At 34.1% G+C, this 26,331-nt stretch overlaps 1 protein-coding gene and 1 long non-coding RNA gene across 7 annotated transcripts in view; one reads left to right on the top strand and one right to left on the bottom strand.

Annotated features, from left to right (window-relative positions):
* Positions 1-26,331, bottom strand: part of STXBP4 (syntaxin binding protein 4) — a 227,836-nt gene that overhangs the window by 62,966 nt on the left and 138,539 nt on the right. The gene's annotated exons all lie outside the window — the stretch shown is intronic.
* LOC141539284 (uncharacterized) lies at positions 1,744-26,275 on the top strand. The gene is made up of 3 exons (XR_012481248.1): positions 1,744-2,015; positions 25,163-25,279; positions 25,989-26,275. It is a non-coding gene; the product is annotated as an uncharacterized LOC141539284 (long non-coding RNA).

Below are 26,331 nucleotides of genomic sequence, written 5' to 3'. Positions count from 1 at the left end.
ATGTTCTTTGATCAGAAGAAATTCCTGCTTTTTGCATGCTGACTCAAATTCTTAGCTTGCTATTAAAAAAGATGGGTCTAAGAAGAAGCATTTAAGTAGCTTCAACAAGGACTAAAAAATTTCCAGTTTAAAACTTTTGTATTTTCATTCAAGAGTCACATTTTAAACAACTGATTAGGTCATATGAGTTAGTATTGAAGTATGTATGCTGGATCAGCTCAAGTATGACTTAGTGAGAAGTTATTATAACTGAATCAAGGAACATTATCCTTTTGAATTTGAGACCTATAAAAATGTTACTTTAAAAAAAAGTATAAAAATAGAAGATCTTGCAAGTTACTATCTCCTATAATTATAATTTACTTGATTTCAACATTAGCCAAAAAACAGGCAACTTCTGAATTTGGATTGTTTTCCCATTATTTTGATGTGAATCTAAAATAATTTTGGTGGATTTCTTTACATGCCCCAGAACATTATTGAAAATCGATATAGCTTTTTATGGCATAATAATTAAAATACAAATTTCAGTTTTGTAAGTAGTACTTTTTTTTGAAACTGAATTTTAAACGACAATCCTAAAATAATTAGCAATAAATGGATGCATTTTTTCACAAAAAGAATTCAATATAAGAACGAATAACACATTATGTATTGTGCTATATTATTATAAACTCCCAATTATCTAGAATATAATAATAATGATAACTTTAATAATGATGATGATAATGGCTAGCATTTTTGAAGTATTTAATGTGCCAGGCAATAGGTTTTACAATTATACCTCATTTGATCCTTACCAACTATGGGAGATAGGTACTAACTTGCCCAGAAACACATAGCTTGGCTTATCAGTATCTCAGACTGGATTTGAATTAGGTCTTTTTGATTTTCTGACTGGCCCTCTATCTACTATACCAACTATTTTCCTCTAACTAATACAACTCACTATGAAGCTTAAATAATTTAATCTATTATGCATTAATGAGAAATGGACAATGATAATTAAGGATGATTAAAAACAATTTCTGTTTTTTGCTGCAATGCATTCCTATAAATTCACTTCAATTTAACTCAATAAGTATTTGTTAAGTTTTTAGTATATGCAAGGTGGAATGATAGATATTGGGGTATTAAGACAAATCCCCTGCCTTCAAGGTTCTCCTAGACTTTACAGAATATAAAAAATATGGTAAATACAAGGTAATCTAGAGAAAGAAAGGAGAGAACACTAGCAATTAATTAGATTGTAAGGCTTTTTCTCACAGTGCGCAGCACAAGAGCTGGGTCTTAAAGGAAACTAAGAATTCTACAAGGCAGAAGGGAACAAACTAAACTAAAAAGTGAATCACTCTAAAGCAGAGGCTATTTTTGTATCAGAACAATATTATAGTTAGGGGTTATGTTCCTGACCAAGGATTCAGCATCAAATAAATCATGGTTACAACCAATAAATCAAAAAGGGGAACAAAAAAGCAAATATTATACGGCCTGAAATCATTAAAGATAATGAAAATATGTTCCACAACCCACAAAATGGGCATAACCTTCACAACATATCATGTACATAGATACAGAGAATTCTAGCCAGTCAGCCAATGAAATACTTGGGGTTCTCCTCCTCCTTCTGCATTGCCCTTTCTCTACTGTAACCACAAGGTCAGCTAAGAAGTCAAAATGACCCACTCTTGCTCAGCCAAATGTTCTATACTAGGCTTGATTCAATTTTAGTTGGATCATGCTTGGGATTAAAACAGAAGATAAAGTATTTACAGACCACATAACATTTTACCAAAGAAAATTTACTTAACAATGACATGGGAAAACTATAGCATTGGGCCAAGCTGATGGAGTTATTCTTACCTCTACATTGTCTTAGTCAGAAAGACTTGCGTAGCAGCAGAGAATCCATCAAGTCTTAGGAGGGCTGACTACAAAATCATCATCATCATCATCATCCCAAGGAGCTAAGCATATTATAATAATCAATTTGATCCTTAGAACAACTCTGAGAGGTAGGTTCTATTATTTTCATTTTATAAATGAGGAAACAGGCAGAGAGAGGTTGGTGACTTGCTATCATCACATAGCTAATAAGTGTCTAGACTAATTTTGAGTCTGTTTTTTTTCTGACCTAAATCTCTATCCACCTAGCTAGGTTTTTTATTCATTAGTCAGATAGGAAAGTATGTTAGTGAAGTCTTAGTACTGTAGATCAATGAAATCTCAAGAATGGTTTCATTGATTTTTAAGTGGAAAACCATCCTAGATTATATTACATGCGTTTCTCAGTTTTAGGAAGAGATGCTCCTACCACACCAATAAATGATAATGTATTTTTTAAAAGCAGGTTTCAAGATGATCGTTTTACTATAGCCTTAACTCACTATTTTGTACTCTGTATCCTCCAACAATATTAGTAAAAATTATGATCACCACGATATACTGAAAGACCCTGAAATATCTTCTAAACATCCCATGAGTGATTATACTTCCATTTTATAATAGTGTAACTGCAAAGTGTATTTAAATAAATCCTAATTCTTTGACATTTGGTAGTCTATATATAATATAAGCAGCAATTCTCAAGTCACCAAGTCTATTAGTTGTATGTTTCATTGCCTGGACATTCTGAAAAAATGGGACTTTATTTTTAAAATAACTCTTCCAAACTTGTAACATTTTATAAAAGAGAATATCAACAACAACAAAAAAATCTGTTAATATGCAGGTAGGTGGTACAGTAGATAGAGCACCTGGGCCTAGAGTCAGAAAGACTCATCTTCCCGAGTTCAAATTCCCGAGTTGGGGTCTCAAATACTTATTAGCTGTGTGACCTTGGGCAAATAAGCTAACCTTATTTGCCTCAGTTTCCTCATCTCTAAAAAAACCTGGAGAATGAAATGGCAAACCACTCCAGTATGTTTACCAAGACTTCAACTGGGGTCCTGAAGAGTACGACACAACTGAAAAAAAAATGACTGAAATATTCTTATTTTAAAATGAGGGCTGCAAGCCAACACGTTCTTAATTTCCTACTTGACAAAAGCACAGTTATGTGTTGAAATATTTTTCTATTTGCATTAATTTACACTACATCATTATGCTAGATTTCTGAGATTGACAAAAAAAAAAGAGGTGAAGAACATATGATTGGGTTAATTTTCTAGTTATGAATTATATAAATGAAACTGAGACATTTGAGTATTGTATCATCTGTGATGTCCAACAGAGCAATTGGGAATGAATTACAGAAATTATTTATCAAGAATTCACAAATTGCTAGTAATATAGTATATTGTCCCTGGCATTGAGTATACCAAATGGGAATGAATAATGCCCAAATTATGCTTCCACTAGGGGCCCACAAAGAAAAAGCCTGAAATTCAAATGAATAAAACATAAAAGTATTTCAATGATGGCTGGGTTATAAAAGATTTGTCTGCTTCTGCGACTTGAAGATAGAAAATGAAGACAATAGCAAATAAGTCCTTTATGTTAGTATGAGTCTATGTCAGTCAATTAAGCTTTCAGCATTCATCAAACTTGAGTCTTTTCTATAAAAAAAGCAAATAAGACTATTTAACCCAGAAGAAATAAAAGGGGGGAAAGTGAATTGGCCAAGATTCAAAGTACATTGACTTTGTTTTTAAGTTTAAAAGAGGCAATTAATCCATTTCTAAACTGTCCCTCCGCTTACTACTCCAAGTCCATTCATTTGGCTCCATCTGTCATACACTAATTATTCTCAGAGGATACCATTATTGCTTCTTGGATACCAGTCCTGACAAAAAGGCCAAAATCTGAATGAACTCTGGAGTCCAACTTTTTTTCTTTCTGATAGATTAAAGGAGAGACTAATCAACAAGGCAATGTGGGCAAAGTTTTCACTGCTAGTAACTTAGATTGTAGTAACCTTGTGTTTCAACATGAATTTGTCTACTTGCACAGCTGGAATAGAAGAAAGAAAACAGCAGAATCAATGAATTCATAGAAGAGCTAAAAGAAAGAATAAAGTAAAGAGATTGAATCTAAGGAACCCTGCCAGAATTCTTCATGGAGGGAAGAATAAGTTTCCTTTCTACAAATACAACTACTGACTCCTAACTGGAAGGATAGGAAAAGAAGGAAGCTGTTAAAATGTGCATTGATATACTGACTTTAAAGACTCCCCTCCTGGTTTTTCAAAGTACAGTCAAAACTGGCCATGATTGGATCTAAGGCAAATTCAACAGGGGAAAAAGTGTCTGAGAACTTGGAGGAATGAGGAAGAAGGCAGTAATGCAGGAGAGTTATGAAGGCAACTCTGGAAGTGTAGGGCATACATTTCCTGGGAAGTGCAGGGTACACATTTCCTGGGATAGGAAAATGCTGATGGCCAAAGAATACCGCACAGATATATGGATAAGTTAAAATAACTTTGAATCATGATTTATTAATGACATTAGCTGCCCTTCCGTGTAAAAATAATGGGCATAGGGGTTGGACTGGTGATTTCATTGATATAGGCAATTCATAAATGAGAAAACACCATCTCTTCCAAATGCATATTGGCACCTTCTCTGCAATAGAGATGTTAGGTGACTTGTCTAGATACAAACAGCTAAAGACTGTGTCACAGGTATGATAAAAAGTCAAATCCTTTTGGTGACTTAGGTCATCTTTCCAGCCACTATGTCATGCTGCCTCCTTCCCTTTCCTCAGTGACATTTATATAGAGCTTTAAATCTGCAACACTCAAGAGTCAATCTCATTTGTAATCTGCAAATGTGTTAAACATGTCTTTTACATTTTGGGTCAAAATATTGATAAAAATATGAAAGGGTCCTGAAGTACTTCACTAGAAACCTCCCTTTCACACAGCCACAGAATGCTTAATTAGTATTCTTGGGTATTACTGTTGAAGCAGTTATGAACTCCTTTAACAGTATTATCATTTCAATATCAAATATGTATGAATATCAATCATGGCAATTTTGCTAAATATTTTGTTAAAAAGTAAAACACTGTAATTGTAGCATTCTTTAGTAAACTAGTCTAGAATTTGTTAGTTGTAGGACTGGTAACAATCAGAGGAATCTGTTTAACTGAAACAAAAAAAATGTACATAACCTTTGACCCAATAATACTACTACTGGATTTATATCCCAAATGTATCAAAAAAAGAAGACAAAGGAACTATATGTGCAAAAATATTTATAGTAGCTCTTTTTATGACTACTAGTAGGTCTGTATCACAAAGAAATCAAAGAAAAAGGGAAAGAAACTATATGGGCAAAATATTTATTGCAGTTCTTTTTGTGGTGGCAAGGGATTAGAAATATAGGGGATGCCGAAAAATTGGAGAAAAGCCAAATAAGCTGTGGTACATGATTATAATGCAACATTATTGTGCTATAAGAAATGATAAGGTGGATGAATTCAGAAAAACCAGGGAAGACTAATATGGACTGATGCAAAATGCAGGAGAGCACTGTTCACAATAACTGCAATAGTAAAATGATCAACTGAGAAAGACTTAGCTACTCTGATCGAGACGATGATCTACAACAATTGCAAAGGACTCTCGATAAAAAATGCTATCCGTCTTCAGAGCAAGAACTGATGAACTCTAATTTCAAGATATGCTTTTTTTTTTTTTAACCTTTATTCCCTCTTGTAACATGGTTACAATGGAAATGTGTTTTGCATGTTTCTGTAACAATGAGTATCATATTACTTGCCTTTTCCACAGGTAAGGGAGTGACTTAGAGGGAGGGAGAGAATTTGGAACTCAGAATTAAAAAGTTACAAAGTGAAAAAAAAATTAATCAAAAAAAAAAAAAAAGAATTAAGAAACAAAGTATTGTGAAGACCTACAGTTAAGTGTCAACCCAATGCTTTTTCTAGCTAGTGTTCTTTTTGCCTTTATTGAAAATTAGGACATCTGCCAATTTCCAGAAACAACATGGTTTTGTTAAAGCCCAGAAATATAAGTTAGGAGATCTATATTTGAAGTCCAGTTCTGATATGTATGCCCATTGGGGAACTACTCATCTTCTCCGAAACTCAATTTCTTCATCTGTAAAATGGAGACAATATTTGCATTATGATCTTCATGGATTTATTCTGTATTATGTTGTATAAACTTTAAAATGAAGGTGAATTACCATTTTTGTTGTTTTGTTTTTCTGGCATCTTTCTCAATCTTCATGATTTCTTAAAAGTTACCACCAGTAGTTCTGAGATGACATTTGAAAATTCTTTTGGTATAGAGTAGGATGTAATTCATGTAGGCTAGGTCATTTGAACTTATTTTTAGTGCCTTCTTCCTATCTCCTTACCTATCTTGAGCTCTGATTCCCTTGTCATATGCTTTATTTTTAACTTTCAGGCTTGAAATCATCCTTTTAACTGAAAAAGAGAGATTTATTTATTCATTAAAAAATTAAGAGAGATAAGCAGCTGTGCATTCTCTCTGATCTATTATCAATCTACACAATTTATTAACAACTTACTATGTACCAGGCATTGGGATACACACAAATGGGAGCCATGCCCACCTCTCAAGGAGATATCATTCCTGAAGTGTGGCACTCAGAGTAGGAAGCATACAGACGATTTCTCTTAAGTAATAGATGTACTGTTCCTTTTATCCTTTCTTTCTTTCTTTTTTTTTTTGTTTGCTTTAGCATTGTTTAAAAAGCTGTTTTTGTTGTCTCAGACATTTTTGTAAGCTTAAGTTCGCTCTAGGCTTCAGCCTCTTTTACTGTATTTTTATGATCATCTGCTACTCTTTTGTATGTATCATTAATTATAGTTCTGTTCTTCTCTCTTTTGTAAATGTCCTTCTAAAATCTGAGCTTGAGAATATGTTTTTAACTTTCAACAAATAAAAGAAATTATAGGGGATAAGGTCAATGGATTTGATTACGTAACAATAAAAAAAGTCTGAACAACAAAGAAATGATATAAACATGAAAAAATATGAGTATGGAAAAAGCTTCTGTAGCAAGTGAAGCAGATAAAAATAAAGGATATAAAATTGATAAACAATTAATATAAATATCTAAAGGCAGCATCCAGTCATCAGTGGATAATGGTCAAAGGCTACAAACAGATAATTCATAAAAGTAAATAATCTCTTGAAAAAGTTATCTCACTTAACTCACTAAAATCAGAGAAATAGAAATTAAAAAACTGAGATTATTTCACATACATGAAATTGACAAAAAAACTAAAAGTGAGTATGTAAATGCTGGTGTGATGTTTAAAAAGGCATACTCATACATTACTGGTAAATTGAAAATATGAACTTAAAATATCATAATACAAAAAAGGCCTTTGGCAGAATAAGGTCTAGTGCAGGTTTCCAGAAAGTTTCTTACTGCAGTTGTACCTTTTCTCATGTTAATTGTATGAAATATATTTATCAAGAGAGCATTATCCTCCATTTAGAAGTTTGTAGTATACTCCTACATTTATATGACTTTTATTTCTCCCTCCATTTATCTTCATTTGAAGACTTTCTACTATGTTATCACCTTTATTTGAGGATGTTCATTCAGCTATTATTTTTCTGACTTTTCTACCAGAAGTTTCAAATAACATCTCCTTCCACTAACATAGTCCATTCTAAGGCCATACCACCAAGTTTTGGTGAAATCTGTGAGATCATATTTACCACCTTGTATTCAAATGCCAAATTCATTTTGTTTCTTACTCATTAATTTTTAGCACCAGCATAAAGATATCTGAAGACATAAGTGATATTTCCAATCATCTTTCTAGATTTTTTCCTTTTACCTCTCCACTATTGCCCTTCTTTCTGAATGTCATAGTTAATTGCTTTTTCTGGCATTAAGTTTTATAATTTTAATTTGGCTATTTTTCCAAAATCTCTTTTCATGGTCAGCTTAAAGGTTACTTAATCAGATCAGCAAATCTCTGGATAGAAAGAGTCTTCCTATAAGAGTCCTCCCTATAAAATACTTCCTATCAACTTGTTATATTAAGTCACGTTCCAGAAGAGCAGGCTTCATAATGGAGAGTATAGCATGCCTCCCAAGGTGTTTGTGATCAAATAATTGGAGGGTAGTAAAATCTGCCACATTATACTCTCTGAAATAATCAATAATGGTACCTGTTTTCAACACATCATCCCTATCTTCCAGAGCTTCCCAAATGACTGTCCCTTCCTCTTTTATAACAAATTTCCTCTAAGAGAAAAAATATTTGAAGATATCCAATAAGAAGCAATTATACAAGCTTGTCATTTCTACCAATGGTTCACAACAACCTAGAGAAGAGACAGTTTACAATGGATATGTAGAGCAATAAATATAGGCGTTGAGTTAACAATGAAGCAAGGTTGGTTCAATATACAGAAGCTAAATAAGATTTGTTATTTAACTATAAAAACTCCATGGCAAATCTGATGGCTAATAACGGACAATGTCAGGCATACTTAAAATTGAACTATCAATCAACTGGCACTCAATAGACAATTATTAACTACCATTTACATAGTATGCTTCATTTTTAAAGTACCTTTTGAGAGTGAAATGAGGTTTCTAAATGATAGGTATTATGAAATAAAATATACTTTATTCAAACCAGAGTTAAAACTAGAACTTTATACCCTTTTAAACTGTGAACTCCTGTAGTATGGCTTTATGAACTGGCACCTGGCTGGGATAACAAGACTAAAATGCACCTATTCATGATGAGCCTATGGTTATGATGCTTGGACTGCATATCATGAAGGTTGCATTTGCCTAGAAGTATTCTTTGCAGTACTTCAGAAGAGTTCATCTATGCAATGTTAATTCTTCCATATGTTCTTTGGAGGAAGGAAGGGGGGTTGTGATTATTGGCTCCAATTATAGGATACAAATCATGGTATAAAATTTCTTGCTTCATGTTATTCAGCTAGTTCAAGAGAGACCTGCATTAAAACCATGGTATTTCTGATCTCTAATCCATGATTAGGCCATGAAACTGTCATGATTAATTCATTTTATGTCCATAATGCTTAAGGCATACACCAATAACTGGATGTATTTTGGACATATTACAACTAATTAATAAACACAAACATTCATGAATGGCTAAGAGGTACACTTTAGGATATTTTGGCATAATTTTTTGTCTTTAAAACATTGATTACTGACTAAGATATGAATTTCAATGGATTTGATCATTTTCTCAGGATGTCATTGGAATTTTGTTTATAAAACATGAGCTTTCCCTTACTCAGGGAGGTAATAGCAGAGGACAAAGCCAAACTGTCTAATCAAAATTCAGCTTCCCAAACTGGTTGTCATGAGAATAAAATAAGATACATGGGGAGAATGTTCTAAAAGTAGAAAGAAAAATAATTCAATATGAATGCAAAGTATCTTATTATTGCAGCTTTTGTTGTGCTAGCTTTGTTTTTTGTCCAAGTTCTGCCAAAAACTAGCTGTGTATCCACGGGGAAGTTATTTAATTTTTCTGGGCCCCTCTTTCATTAATGGTAAAATAAATTTGGATTAAATGCTTTCAAAGGTCTCTTCCATGACTATCCAGATTCTTTGGACAAACAGGACTATCCTGAACACATCCTGTGGTTTACTACCTCCATTTATTTTGGTCATTCTAATTCTTCAATGCAGAAGGCCCTTTTCTCTAGCTCTGATGTTTAATTTCTATTATCGTTCAAAGCCTAGTTTAGGCAATTACCCCTCCATTAAGTTTTTCCTTAATTCATCCCAATTAGTTAATACTCCTAATTCTGGTGCAGAGAGAGCCAGGCCTGCAGCCAGACAGAAAACCTGAGTTCAAATTCAACTTTGGACAGTAGTTGTGTGACCTTGGGCAAATCACTTAATCTTGTTCACCTCAGTTTACTCATTTGTGAAATGTGCTGGAGAAGGAAATGGCAAACCATTTCAATAGCTTTGTCTAGAAAACCTCAAATGGGGTCACAAAGAATAGAACACAAGTGAACATCTTTTAATTTTCTTTCCCTGCATATACTTTAGCATTCAGACACATTATTGATCTTTATATTTTTACATTTCTTGATTCTGGGCTAAGGTTGGCCCCGATCCTTAGTATCTCAGCTGCTAGCTCATTTCCTTCGAAGATTACTTTTCATTAACGCTGTATAAATCAGTATACAACTAATTACCTATTTATTTACAGATTGCTTCATCCCTTAGAATTAAGCTCCTTGAAGACGGAATGTTTTTGTCTTTCTTTGTATCTCAATCTGGCACATAATAAGAGCTTAATAAATGCTCACAAACTGATATGATAATTAGCACAGTGCTTGACACACAGCAGCTACAGTTAACAAATATTTTATTGACACTGATTCTTATTACTTGTTCTAATGTGCTACTACTAATCTATTATACTAAAATAAAACTATATGAAGACCAATATTTTATTATTCTATGTATCCCCTATTGCACAGAATATAAGTAACTGGAACATAGTAGGCATACTCAATATTTTTATTGACTTTATCTCTTATTAATAGTTTATGTGTCTAATCTCCTACACTGTACTATAACTCCGTGAAGATCAATATTTTATTATTGTATGTATCCCCACAGCATTGAACACAATGCCTTATATGTACTTCACACTCAATAAACATTTACTGATGGAATGAAACTCATTATACTAGAAAAGACTTCATAGCACTAAACACTCTACAATAGTTTGTTGTTGAGATGAATATTTCTTATTGATATTGTATATTCAAGCCATGGCACTTTTAACATTTTTAACCAATATATATAACTTGGGCCATTATAACAACAACAACAACAACAACAACAACAACAACAACAACAACAACAACAACAACAACAACAAACTAAACCTATGGTCATTGTTACTGGCCAGTTTATATATACTGCAATCAGAATTGCTAGATAAACAAGCTCTAAGTCTTGTCCTTGGGGAGTTACATAAATTGTTAATTATCCCTTTTTCTGGTACAATGATTTTTTCATGGAAGTTCTCAAGAGGCATGTACAGTGTACTGTCACAAACATTTTGATATTACATGGAATGGCTTTACAGGTCTGTCCTGAGACCTATTTATAATACCAAATAATATGGCTAAGATGGCAGTATACACACACACACACACACACACACACACACACACACACACACACATATATGTAAATAAATGCTATTGCTTTTAATGAAATTAATTTTCAATATTTCACCACATTCAAAGGGCAACTATTCTCTTGATTCCAGTAGAATAGATTCAGTGGGTGCAGTAATTAAATTTGGATGAAAGAATTTCAAACCCTTGGGGGGAAATACTTTTTCCTGGCATCATTTACATAATGCTTCCATACTATGAGGAGAAAAAAAGATACCCTTTAGCTCTGCTATTATTACAAATAGCATCCATCTGTGAAAGACATTGAAGTTTAAAAGCAGCAGCATTCTCCTATTCCTTTAATGCTTTGGAAACCATTTCTTGCATTTTCTGTTTTTTATATTCAAGATAGTTCTCCTGATCATCTGCTCACCATTTTAGTAATAGGGTACATGAAGGTCTCAATTGATTAAAAACTTAAGATACCGTGTCTCTCGGTTTCTCTGACAACTATGTTCTTCCCTTGAAAAAGAGATTAAGTTTTGCTTCATTGGTCATGCCTCTATAACCTTATGGCTGCTGGAAGTGCATGTGATTAAACTATATTCTAGCTGTAATACTTCTCTGGGAATGTTGACATTTTGGAAACATAGACCATGTGGAAGCTTGGGGAGTTTTTCATACCAGATATTTAGGTAAGAAGTTGTTGAACACTGGAACATGTAGCATTTTATAGTTGACTCTCCCCTTCTTGCAGACCTCTCCTCCCTGGGTTTTCTTGACCCTACTCTCTCCTGGTTTTCTATATTTCTGGCAGCTCCTTCAATTCCTTTGCAGGATTATCATCCAAGTCCCAAGCGCTACATGTATATAGTCAATAGAACTTCACTTTCATGTCATACATCACCTCCCTGATGTCATGGTCCTCCTCTTCAAGAATGAAGGACAAACAACAACCTCTGTGAGTAAAGCTGGAATTGGTCAGTTGGAAAATTTCCTTCCTTCTTTCTTTCCTCCTTCCCTCCTTTCCTTCCTTCCTTCTTTTCTTTTTCCTTTCTCTCTCTCCTCATTCTTTCCTTCCTTTCTTTGTTCCTTCCTCTCTCCCTGTCTTCCTTCCTACCACATAGAGTACCATACCTTTACCTACAGATATATTTTTTTTATTATATATATATATATATTTTATAATATTATCCCTTGTATTCATTTTTCCAAATTACCCCCCCTCCCTCTATTCCCTCCCCCCGACGACAGGCAATACCATACATTTTACATGTGTTACAATATAGTCTAGGTACAATACATGTGTGTAAATACCATTTTCTTGTTGCACAATAAACATTAGAATCCGAAGGTACATGCAACCTGGGCAGACAGATATTAGTGCTAACAATTTACATTCCCCTCCCATTGTTTCTTCTCTGGGTGTAGCTACCTCTGTCCATCATTGATCAACTGGAAGTGAGTTGGATCTTCTTTATGTTGAAGATTTCCACTTCCATCAGAATACATCCTCATACAGTATTGTTGTTGAAGTGTACAGTGATCTTCTGGTTCTGCTCATTTCACTCAGCATCAGTTGATTTAAGTCTCTCCAGGCCTCTCTATATTCCTCCTGCTGGTCATTTCTTACCGAGCAATAATATTCCATAACCTTCATATACCACAATTTACCCAACCATTCTCCAACTGATGGACATCCATTCATCTTCCAGTTTCTAGCTACAACAAAAAGAGCTGCCACAAACATTTTGGCACATATATGTTTCTTTCCGCTCTTTAGTATTTCTTTGGGATATAATCCCAGTAGTAGCGCTGCTGGGTCAAAGGGTATGCACAGTTTGATAACTTTTTGGGCATAATTCCAGATTGCTCTCCAGAATGGCTGGATTCTTTCACAACTCCACCAGCAATGTATTAGTGTCCCAATTTCCCCACATCCCCTCCAACATTTGTCATTATTTGTTCCTGTCATCTTAGCCAATCTGACAGGTGTTACCTACAGATATTTTCAAAAGCATTTTTCCCTCTTTTGCATCCCTAAATTATTACAAGATATATTGTGATTTACTAACTAGATTGTTTTCTTAAGGATCATAACTTAAACCAAATCAATATGATTCTCATTGGCCACCAAGAGATCCTAGGCCAAGCTCCATTTGGTCATTGTTTGGATCCTGATTGACTCAGATTGAATGTAAACAGCAGTCATTTCTGCTTTGGTCAGAAACTCTGAGGGTTTTCCACATTCATTCATTCCTTCAGATTTTTTTTTTTTTAAGACTTAGGTAAAAGAGGGAGATTCTTTGCCTCATTTGTTACTCAACCTCAATCACTGCATGGGTGTAACCTCAGTCAAACTGAAACTTATTGAAGACCTTAGCTTAAACAGGCCAAAGTCTCCCATAGCATCCAGGGCCATCTCCAGTCATCCTGATCTTCATCTGGTCATTGGACCCAGATGGCTCTGGAGGAGTGACTTTGCACTGCCCTCCCTCACATCAATCTAATTAACTTGCTTGCTATGATATCATGATGTCTGGGCCTTTTTGAGAACAAAGGACAAAAAAACCAATTCCAGGCCTTCATCCCTTTTTTCTCTACCTACAGACAATTTCTGGACAATCTTGCAAGCTTCCATGGGTTCAATGAGTATCCCTATGCAGATAGCTTCCAGATCTAAATATTCACCACCAATTGTTTTCCTTGAACTGTAGTCTTGCATTACGAGCTGCTCCCAGCCATATGTCTAGCAATATCTTGAACATGTGCCACTCACTTCCAACTTTTGTATTTCTTTTTGAGGGCATGTACATCCTTTTAGTCACCCAGGTTCATGACCTTGTGTCATCCTTAGCTCCTTTCTCTCCCCTGCCACATTCAATTATTTGCCAAGTTTTGTTGATTCTAGCTGCACAGTATATTTTTCAGATGATGTAATCCAATTTAAGGATGCCCCATCCTGGTGTGTTTGGGACCCCAACTTCTTGAAGGCTATACCTTCCTAAGATTATTGTATTTGGCAGGAAATTGTGTCTGGCTGTGGGTCCCCTCCTCTCCTGTCCACATTGTCTCTGTTGGCAACCTCATGGGCTTCCATTTGTTTAGCTACAATTTCTATGCACTTAATTTTTAGATCTAAAATACCAAGTCCAGTCCCCCCCGTGAGCATTAACAACTGCCTATTAGACATTTCATACTAAATGTCCCAGAGACACCTTATATTTAATCTGTCTAAAACTGAACTCATTATCTTTCTAGCCAAACCATTTCCTCTTCCAAAATTCTCCATTTATGTCAAAAATACAAACATTCTTCCAGTCTCAATAGTCTTCTCTTTCTATCTTTATCTTTCTATATTATCACTTACCTTACCAAATCTTATTTCTGATATCATAACAGCTATTGTGTCTGACCCCTTCTCTCCACTCATGTAGCCATCTTATTATCCTTCACCTAGAATATTGCAATAGCCTCTTCATTGGTCAACCTATCTCAAGTTTCCCATCATGGCAGTCCATCCTAATCACTGTTAGCAAAACAATTTTTTAACATATAGAGATATGACCATGTGATTTCCCAACTCTCTGGGGTAAAATGTACAGTACTCAGAGTTTACCTTTTAAAGACATATATAACTTGTCCTTGACCTATCCCTCCAGTCTCATTGAATATTATTTCTTCTCCCTTACCCTTCAATACAGCCTTCTTTCTGTTTCTCACACAGACACACACTTTTTTCTTCATGTCTTTGCATTGGTTATTTCACCTGCCTAGAAAGTACTTTCTTATCTTGGAGATCTTTACCTTTAAAATGCATCTTAACCACCTTCTGTGGCATGAACCCTTTCCTGACCCTCCCACTTCAATTATTATTTCCCTTCATCCCAACCTATTTTGTATTTAATTACTTTACATATATCTTTCTATATATACCTTTTATATATTTCTCTATATAATAATCATGATATAACTACAAATTGTATTATTATGTGTATACAAATGTCTGCATTATGTGAAACTGTTCATTATACATAATGCTATTTATATAAATTTATTTACATATATTTATAATCTATGTAATATATTATATATATTTATATATACATATTATACACACACACACACACACACACACACACACACACACACACACACACACACACACACAGTCTCTCCTAATGGAATATATTCTAGATTCTTTGGCAACACCTCCCTGATGTAATGGTCCTTCTTTTCGAGAACGAAGCACAAACAACCTCTGTGAGTAAAACTGGCCCACAAACTAGAATTGGTCAGTTGGAAGGCTTTCTCCCTCCTTTCCTCCCTCCCTTCTTTCTTTTCTTCCTTCCTTCCTCTCTTCCTCTTTTTTGTTTTCTCCTTCTCCTTCCTCTTTCCCTCCCTTCTTACTTCCTTTCTATCTCTAGTGCCTAGCACAATACTTGTTCTTAATAAATACTATTTAATTAATAAAAAAACATATAAATCACTTGTCATAGTACTAGATTCTAGAGATACAAATGCAAGACTTTTTTTACTTTTCTAGAAATAATCCAAGGATAAACATGATGCATTTTCTTAATGAAATATTACTGATTTATCTGTTAGAGAACTAGTTTCAATTTACAAATATTTACACTAGGATAAGATGAAGTTTCTACTAGTTTTTCTTTTTCTTTGAATGACAAATCCTAGGAACACTTTCATAGTGGTTAAGATATGACCTCAAATAAATATGTCAAAAAAGAACATATTGGCCTTACATAAATGAGGGCAATTATTTCCCTTAACTGGCTTGGGAAAAGATGTGGGATAAACTACTTCCTGACACTTTATATTCCTGCCCCAATACTAGCAAAAAGAACAGGTAGGTCATTGATATGTTCCTGATAGGGAATCAAGGCCACACTGCCTAGTCTTAATACTGTGGCTCACTTCTTTTTCCTGAACAGGAATTTTCTTGTGGGTAGCTTAAGAAAAAAACATTAGTGTAGGCCAGTAGACAGCTGGTAGAAGCAGGAAATGTCCATGAGAGAACAAAAGTTTCAGGTTTGAGATCCCTTGTGTAAAAATGATTTTAGAAATCAAGGTAAAGAAAATCCCACTGAAGAACTTGAAATGTTATAACACAGAATGTTCCCATTTTCCTCCTACCCAATCATCTGAGTGACTTGTGATTAGCCTTAGAACATAAGGATAAGAACAATAAATATAAAGTATATTATTTTGTGACTGTAAATCATCATGGTAATTTCAGCTAAGTCCATCTCAACGGTTGCTTCTTAGCTTTTTTGGTAAGAAACAAGTCATCAGAAGGTTATTACTAAGCAGGGCTGAGATTGGTTTTGTTCATAATGGGTTTTCAAGAGGGAGTATGGTGTGATATGCAGAGCACTGGATCGGAAACAAGTGACTCTGTCACTTACTAATCTGTGTGAATCAGAACAAGTCAGAGCTTCTCTCTGAGACTGTTTCCACTTCTGTAAAGTGATGGATTCAACTAGATTACTATTAAGGTCTCTTCCGGCTCTAAACTCAAACTTAAAGGATTAATTCTGTGACTACAACTTTTTACAATTAAATAAATAAATACATAAAATTTTAAAAATGAACAATATCTGAAGGTACAAAACAAAGAACTAGTTACATATATATGAAGGAAATGATTTATGATTTTGTCAGCATCAGGAATTCTGGATTTGGGAGCTCATTCCACTGATAAAGTGAGCTGATAGTTATTTAATAGATAAATCTTGGGGAGTTTTTTGAGACAGGAGAAGGTTAAAGGAATTCCAAGGTCACTTGGATCTTCCTGACCTCTTAATATACCTAGGTATATAATTTTTTAAAATTTTGGTGCTACTTAAGTCCTTATACATAGACACACAAGTGCTTCCCTGATGGGATATGAGAAATATTACTATCCATTCTACCCAATTATTGTATTTTCTCCATTTTGCCTTCTATGGCTCTGTTCTGCTCCCAGATGCAGGTTCCCTTTACATATAAAGACACAGCTTTCAAAGACACATATTACCTGAGACAGAAAGAAGTTGGCAAGACTGGGATTGGGAAAAGAAGTTCTAGCTTTGTACTGTGCTGGGTTTCATGGAGAATTATGAGGCAATAAAAATTAAGTCCTACCAAGAAGCTTATATCCTAGGTGGAGAGACAAGACAAACAAAATGAATTAAATGTATAATAATGACAACGGATTGTTAAGGCCCAGAAAACAATTATTAGAAGAGGTAACATCTGTTTGTTTTTGAAGAGGATCAATGACATGACAGGTGATGTCTTGACTTGTGCTTGAACTGGATTTAAGGGTTGTGCCAAGTTGTCAGTCTCACTCTGTTTTTCAGTTGTCCAAATGCAGTGGTAGGACAATAGCCATGATAACTGGTAATGATCTGGGATGCAACAGATGAACTTAGTGTTCTCCATGTCTGACCAAGCTCTAAGCACTCCACAATGCCTGCTTCAGCCACTTTTATGGTCCTTGGAACAGATTGTTCTCATGCACCCATTCTTCAGATGCTTGGAGAAGACATTCCCCTAATTCATGGGTATGGGGCTGCCTGTTGTTCACCCTCAGGGTGCTATAGCCTATCTGCCAAGGCAGTTTTACTGGAGTAAAGGGCTCAGCAAGCCCTCATAACAAAATTGATAGTTCTCCTGAACACCCTATAACTATCTGAACTGAGTTTTTGAAGGAAGACAACAATTTTGAATGGGCAGAGATAAGGAGGGAGTACACACCAAATGTGGGGTAGTTACTGTGCAAATATATGGTAATAGAAGATGATGTAATGAGTTTAGTGAATGGTTAACAGGTTAAGTTTTAGGATAGAGTATGGTAGGGGAGTAGGGTAAAAGGAAGCTGAAATGGTAGGTTGCAGTAAGATTGTGAGGAGCCTTAAATGGTATAGACATTTGTATTTCAAGATTTAGTCCAAATCTAACTCTTTTCTCTTGAAATAATCAAACTTACCTCTAAATATTATTTGGATTGTTTCCCTTTAGAATATGAGCTTTGTGAAGGAAGGAGTTGTTTTTGCCTTTCTTTATATTACCATCACTTAGCACAGTGCCTAGCACATAGTAAGTACTTAATAAATGCTTATTGAGGTAGTGGATACCCTGAAGATTTTTAAGTAAGGGAATGACACAATATGACTTGTGAAAAATTTTATACCTGTATTGAAATTGGAATGAAGGAGAGTTTGCAAATGGGGATACAAATTAGAAGTCTATTACAATGAGAGATCCAGATAACAAGTAATGAGACCTTAACTTAGGGCACCATGAGTAGAGAGAAGGGGATGGATGCCAGAACTATTGTAGAGGTAATATTGTAAGATTTGGCAACTCATTGGATAGATGAAGAGACAGAAATGGAGATAAATAAAAGGGATTTTGGGGAAAAACTAATTTCTAGAAACCTATCATCGACTCAGATGTGGAAAGCCTGATTATTCTTGAGACAAATGATCTTCAAAGTAATTTTCTAATTATTATTTTTGTTTTCTGAGTAGAGCCACTTAAAGGGTAATTATGAGCAATAAATATTTGTTGGACGATGAGAGCAGGAGAGGGAGTGCCTCATTCTTTTCCCTTACAACAATGATGGAGGAGACAAATGAATAGCAAATGGCTTTGAGACCTACTAGCAAATAGTAGGATTATAGATTTAGATTCAGAAGGGATCTAGAAGCAATTTATAATTATCATCTTATTTTGTAGATAAGTAAACAGGTTCACAGAGAGAGATGACCATTTAACCAAGAGAATGGAAAGAAGAATTGAGTCTAACATACTAGTAAATTACTCCAATTTCAGAAAAATGAAATTTCAGAGTACATGGAGCCTTGGGTTCACATATTTTTTAGATGGACCACAGGTAAGTCACATCACCTCTCAGGTTCCACGTTGGAAAAGAGGGATAATGATATCCCAATTAAAAAGTAGTTGTATGTATCAAATGAGATAATGTATGCAAAGAGTGATAGTTTTATCATGATCACTGATAAAAGTACAACAAACTCTATACAATACCCCAGTGAGCTAACCAAGACAGCACCTAAATTTTTAAATTACCTAAAATGAAACACAGAAAAGACTTAGGATATGAGGGGCAGGATGGGAGAGGAAGGAATGGGAATGATGTGCAGCTGATTGGTTTCTTTTGCTAATTAAAATTAGTTCAGACATGATGGATGTCAAGTTGAGTTTCATTCTTAAGGTCTTTCAGATGAGAATTTTATTATCTAGAAACATATTAATAAAATTCCATTACAACAAAATAATTCAGAATTTCACTGAAGATTTTTACAAGTGGATATTACTGTAGGCTTGGCACTTTATAAATACCCCAGAAGCCCTCAATAAATGTTTATTGGATTGAATTGCATTCACTTTTATTTGGAATTTACAGCTCTATTTTGTGTGATTTTTCTGAGAGTTAGTTTCCCAAGAACTGTTCAATAGTAGGCATGCTAAGATTCTGAACCTATAAGACTTGGTAGACAAGAGCTACACAAAACAGATGCCAAACACTCATTTTGAATAGCTTTTTGTTTGTTTGGGTATTTTTTTGACTGAATCAATCAGCTATTTTGTTATCATATAAATACAGCCTGTCTTAATAGATTTTTGGCATCCTTCTGTGAAGTAAACAGTGAGAGTGATAATTTTTTTTTTATTTATTTATTTTTTTTATATTTTTTTTATTATATATATATATATATTTTATAATATTATCCCTTGTATTCATTTTTCCAAATTACCCCCCCTCCCTCTATTCCCTCCCCCCGACGACAGGCAATACCATACATTTTACATTTGTTACAATATAGTCTAAGTACAATACATGTGTGTGAATATCATTTTTCTTGTTGCACAATAAACATTAGAATCCGAAGGTACATGCAACCTGGGCAGACAGATTGTAGGAGAGTGATAATTTGCAAAATGTAACCTATTAATTGTTTTATTGCTATGATTTAGGTAAGATTGGAAAGGGTGAACTATTTATTTGGAAAAAGGATATAAAGAATATGTACCATTTTCTTTTGTTAAAAATTCTTTTCTTTTTTTTAAGTTGCCCAAAAGGGCACCTAACCAAGTAGTATTTTTTCTTCATTTCCTTGTCTGGCTTTAAATAAAAATATGGCTATTAATAATTTGCTTTGGGAGAAGTAACTCCCTCAGATTTTGGCACAATATCCATTGTGCAAAATTTTTATCTTTAGCCTAGGTTTTCCATTCGTATTTTTTGTGATATCAGGACAAGGTATAGAAGATCTCATCATATTGGATCAAACCTCTATAGAAGAACCTCTGCACTGAACTCATGGGAGGGATCAGATAAGAGAGCTGTAATTTGCATTGCTGAGGGAAAACTGATACTGATGGAATCACAGATCAATTTGTGTGGAACATGTGTCAGTCAAAAATAAAAATTAAAGCTCAAAACCAAACCAATACTCTAATAAGATAACATAATGGCTTTTTAACAATTTTCCTAGAGAACTGTGATTTCACTGGTTTAGAGCAGAGATGGGGAATGTCTGGCCACAGTCTGTATAAGGCCCATGAAATCATTTGCTAAGGCATTTGCAGATGATGATGATTTGAAAGTTAGGTATAACAACCTCCCATTCCTTGAGTTCTATAAGCTGATAATTTTGTATGGCCTGTGAATGTTATAAATATTCAAAAGACACTTGGCAAAAAAAAAAAAAAAAAAAAAAAAAAAAAAAAAAAAAAAAAAAAAAAAAGTTCTCTACCCCTGGTTCAGAGCATTCCAAAGAACATCCTGTTCGACTGTAGACCAGCCCCATCTCTGCAACTTAAGCTTAGGGCACTGGAGACATAAGTATCTTGTTCAGGTTCATAAAGTAAGTACACTTGGGAGACAGGCCCCCAAATCCAGTCCTTATGCTCTCTATGCAGCACACATCATACAATAATCACTGAACATACATGGAAAGAATCACACTAACATCTCTAGGGAAAAAAACAAAAACAAAACAAAACAAAACAAAACTGTTTTTGTTTTGTTTTGTTTTTTTAATTTCAGTGCTTTTGTATTCTCATTGAGGTATCCTTCTAAGTTCTTCCAAGAAGTTGGATTACAAATCATTTAAGCTTGTCCAACCTTTGGGGCATCTGACCATGCCCACCTTTAAATCATCTCTTGATTCATCAATCAACTAACAAATATTTACTAAAACAGCTACTGTCCTAGTCATTGGAGATATAAGTATAAAGAATTAAATTGTCCCAACTTGCTATAATTTTGTATTTGAATGAGGGAGACCACAAATATATATACACTATAAAGTTAATATACACATATAAATATACGAACATACAAAGTAGTAAAGTACAAGTAGTTTCATAATGCATTGGCAGTTGTGAGGTGAGGAGGAAAGATTAGGAAAAGTTCATGTAGAATATGGAATATGAATATATTCCAAGACAAAGAGGTGCTCTATGAACTCTAAAGTAGAAGTAAGGAGGGAATGCTAGTCAAACATGGAGGTCAGACAGTGTAAAGGTATGGAGACAAAAGAGAGCATCATGAGTAAGAAACAGAAATACAATTTGGCTGGATTGTGGGAGAGGGAGAATGGTCCAAAGTGCCGAGTGCCTTCCTTTATAATAACACTACAAATTTTTAGAGCTGGAGATTTCCAACTAGTCAATATTCCCAAAAGGAAAACATAAAAGGAAAAAATAAAAACACCAGCACTGTATGGCAACCAATGCAGCTTGAGAATTATCTATTGTTTATTTCTTACTCTTGCCATGTATCCAAGCCATTTTTTGTTTTGTGGTAATTGATTTTCTTGTGCAATTCATGTCCAAACTATTACATAGCTGGATAAGCAACCCATAGAACTAGTCCATAGGTATAATTGTGAATGACACTATAAATGGACAATGAGGCCCCAAGTTGAATGAGAGGAAAAGAGTGGACTAGATTATCTTTGGGAAATGTTAGTGCTTTGTTTTCTTTTTCTGGAACAGGATAAGCACCTACTAAGTACTTATAGACTGATTATTTTTAATGATCCCACAACTCTCCTTAAAACAAAGACCTCATATCTTTTTTTTTTTTTTTTTTATTAAACATCAATGTTCTTCCAGTCATATGGAATAACAGAATAACAAATTTTAAGAAGAATTTAAATTAAGGGTTGCCCAATGAAGAGGAGAGCATGGTGGGTGTGAACATGCTACCTGTATATTGCCAACAGTGGTGAAAAATATAAAAGAAAATGCCTTATTTTGTTTCCAAACTAATTCAATGTGAAACCAAATTCCTCAGTAGCTAAATATACATATAATGCATGTGTGTACACAGCTATGTATATAAAAGTGTGTGTGTTTGTGTGTGTGCGTGCGCATGCACGTGCACGGAAAACCTTACCAAGGAAGAAAACATTACTGGCTTCTTATTTACCTCTATATAGACAAGTATTTTCTGTGATGAGTATGTTCAAATTCAAAATTCAAGATGGAGGTCAACAGTTCTACATTAAGAAAATATCTGGCCTACCATATTTTTCTCTTTTTTTGCTTTAAAGAATAGTTTCAGATAGTAATTATGTAATAATCTGAAATCAAAAAGGAAAACAATGACTTTTCAATGAATGAGAAATAACCAAGGATTTTAGACACACCTTTTGATTATTGTGGGTGGTTAAAGACTCAATTACTGGGAGTGGTCAAACAAAGTTTGACTGCCCACCTGACAGGAACACTGAAGAAGGGATTTTTGTACTCTATGGGCTACTGACCTAAACAACTTCTAATTGTATATTCTTTGAATAATTCTACATTCTAGGTATAGTCTGGTTTTAAGTAGGAAGAGGAACATAAATGTCTTTTTGCTTCTTCCAGATCAGGAAAGCCTATTCTTTATTTCTCCATTGTGTAACTAGAATCACTGAATAATATGTACATAATCAAGTGGATAACAGCGCAATTATCCAGATGATTTAAGTTTTACAAAAATCCTTTGAAACAACTCAATAAGCATGGCCAAAGTGATGGGGAGAGGGGAGGAGGCTGAGCCAGAACTTGAATAATTGTTTCAATTATTCACGCTGCATGTAGACAAAGATGCTGCAAAGATGATACCCCTGGATTTAGAATCAGAAGATCTGCACCCAAAATTCAGTTTTATCAAGTAAATGTTTCTGAGTAAATTACTTAACATCTCAGCCTCAGTTTCCTCTTCAATAAATAAAAAAAAATAATAATAATACTTACAAGTTTCTACTTTCAACAACTTTAACTTAAATCAACATTTATTAAATGTCTACTGTGTGCAGAACACTGTGCTTAGCACTAAAGGAAATGCAAGGATTAACTAAGACAGTCACTTGGATGTAGTGGTGGAGGTAGCAATCTTGTTGGTAGAGATATAATATTGCTTTAACTCGGGGTAGCACCATTGGGGGTAAGGGAAATACTTCTTATGTATAAGTAGACTATGCATATAATTTATAGGATGAGGATAGAAAATAAATGTGATTTCATTCACATGGGGATCTCCCCAGTAAAAACAAAACAGAACAAAACAAAACAAAACAAAACTGTCTCTACCAATAAAGGGTTGTACCTCCTTGTAGCACATAATTTTACACAGTTCTCTTAGGCAATAAGAGATTTAGCCCAGAGTCACACAGCCAACATGTGCCAGATTCAAGATCTGAACCCAGAACATCTTATCTCAAAGGTTGATTTTCTATCCACTATTCTATAATATCTAGTCATCCATCTAAACTACGTGTTTTATATATAGATAAAATAGACTTTTTAAAAAAAACTATTAGGATTAGGGTTCTTAAAGATAGGGTTGTATAGGGGTTAGGCTAAGCTTTATTTGCATACATAAAAATAAATATATTGGATAAATGTGCAAAAGTATTTTTCTGTTAAGGCTGTGCAATAGAAGTCTGAAGACCACTGATTTAGAACATAATTATGAAATGGAAAAAAATTATTATTATTTGTATAAAGTAAAAAAAAGGTAAATGTGATTTACCTGAATGACCCCAATAGAAAGAAAACTCAACAATAAAGTTACTTTTTATCATATACAGATTATCATCATATTCAGTCATGACAAGAGGGATATAGATACTATACAAGACTTCTAGTTTAAAACAAAAATGTAGATAGAATTTTATATCAGTCAAAAATTATAACAAAGGCAGGTGTAATTTAATTCTGCTTTTCTTCAAAAGGAAAATACCTTTTGTGGAATTTTATATTTAAGATATTTAAATATTTTCTTTGAATAATCATTTTCAGTCATCCTATAGGTTAATGATAATAACTTAGCTAACAACACTGCTAAGTTAATTAACTAATGACTAAGTTATTTGGGACATTATCAGTATAGCTGTGACCCATTCCCTATCTCCCAAAAAAGAAAAAAAAAACAAAAACAAAAATCCCTAATTTATAAAAATCTGGACTTAGAAACCATACAAATCACATTGATTATTATTTCAAAAATTAAAAAAATCCCCAGATTTCTTTATGAATTCCTATTTAAAATAAGGTTTGATTTTTTAAAAATGAAATTTATATACACATATTCAAAAACATTCATTTTATAAACTGAAATAAAACAATATAATACCATTCATTACTCATATAGAGATCAAACTTCTGGCAACTAAAAACTACAATGTAAAAGGGGAAGTGAAAGAGAAGTCAATAAATACAGTGCCTCGCCATGTAAAATAGATATCACACAATTCCTGAATCAAAGACATACATTGTATTCCTGGGACTCTAAAAATTATTGTATTGACTCTTATTTAACATATTGTTCTAACAGATCTAGTTATCTTGCTTTTCAGAGAATAAAGATTAAAAGCAGCAAAGAAGAATTTAAATTCTCTAATGTTAGAAAAATGGGAGTTTATTATATCTGAATCATTTTTATTCATCTACAGAATAAAAATGTGCATTTGTTAGGGACTGAAAAAGAACAGAACCATCATGTAGCCATAATTAATGAGTGATCTCTTTACTACTGTGCAGAGATTCTGTGCTGGGATCACTTCCAGTTGGCCATGAACCACGCAAATGACCACAATTCCTTGGAGTCAAAAGGCCATGTGATCACTGTGATTATGAAATGCTAATAGCTGAAGACTGGTGAGTAAAATCAATCAAAACTTCTGATTCCAGATAAATCAGGCATGACTTCAGTAGGCAAACCTCAATCTTCTGTTTTACTCTGCTTGGGGAGCAGTCCGAACTTTTTTAGAATCAAAACCTCAGAATGTTCATGCAAATCAATGACAATCTTTTACCAAAGCCATAATTTTGGCAGCATGGGGCGAACTGTAAACTGCCCCTCACCCATTCCCCAAAGCCTTAACAGATTGTTTTATGAATTACAGAGGCAAAAATTAAAAACAAAACAAAATGAAAAAACCCACAAAAGTTTGTTTTTTTTGATGGACAGCTTTCTGGTCATGATCTTCTATGAACTTAGCTAGGCTGGAACTTTGACAAGACCCGCCTTGGGTCATATTAAAAGGCAAACATTTGTGTTCTACTGACATTCTTTGAGAAGCCAGGGCCATGTTATAATGCAGCAGGAAAGGTTTTTTAAAGGAGGATTGACAACAATAGCAGATTTTAGTTAATTATTCAAGTAGAATTTAGTCGTAATAAATTAACAAATTAAACAAGCTACTCACTAGCTCCTGACAAAACTATTACCTAATTACTTACCAAATCATCCCTGGAGTACTGGGATAAGGAGTTCTTCACCTGTGAATTTTAAAAATTTTCTTATGTTTTGACAACTAGATTTCAATCTAATTGTAATCCTCTGTACTTTATTTTTTGCATTCAGAAATGTTCTGAGGAGTCCGCAAGTGTCATCAGGCAGATGAAAGGCTCAAAAAGTCATGTTCTCCTAAAGTTATGAGAATCAGCCTGGAAGACTTGGAATCAGGAATATTGGAACACAAATGCCACGTCAGACAAATAACTTTGCAGGGTCTGAGTTTCGTTTATCTATTTAATAAGAGGGAGCTGAACATAATGTCCTATAATGCCCCAGCTAGCTCTAAAACTATTATCCTACAACCATCCAGTCTCTCTGTATGATGAATGATGTGATGGTGATAATAGCAGCTTTCTTCTGAAACTTTTGGACAGCCTCTAAGCATTGGGAAATTTTTAATTCATATTAA

Source organism: Sminthopsis crassicaudata, chromosome 4 (assembly GCF_048593235.1).
Source record: "Sminthopsis crassicaudata isolate SCR6 chromosome 4, ASM4859323v1, whole genome shotgun sequence".
NCBI classification, from domain to species: domain Eukaryota; kingdom Metazoa; phylum Chordata; class Mammalia; order Dasyuromorphia; family Dasyuridae; genus Sminthopsis; species Sminthopsis crassicaudata.
Note: the sequence above shows the minus strand (reverse complement) of the source record. Positions and strands in the feature narration are given on the sequence as shown.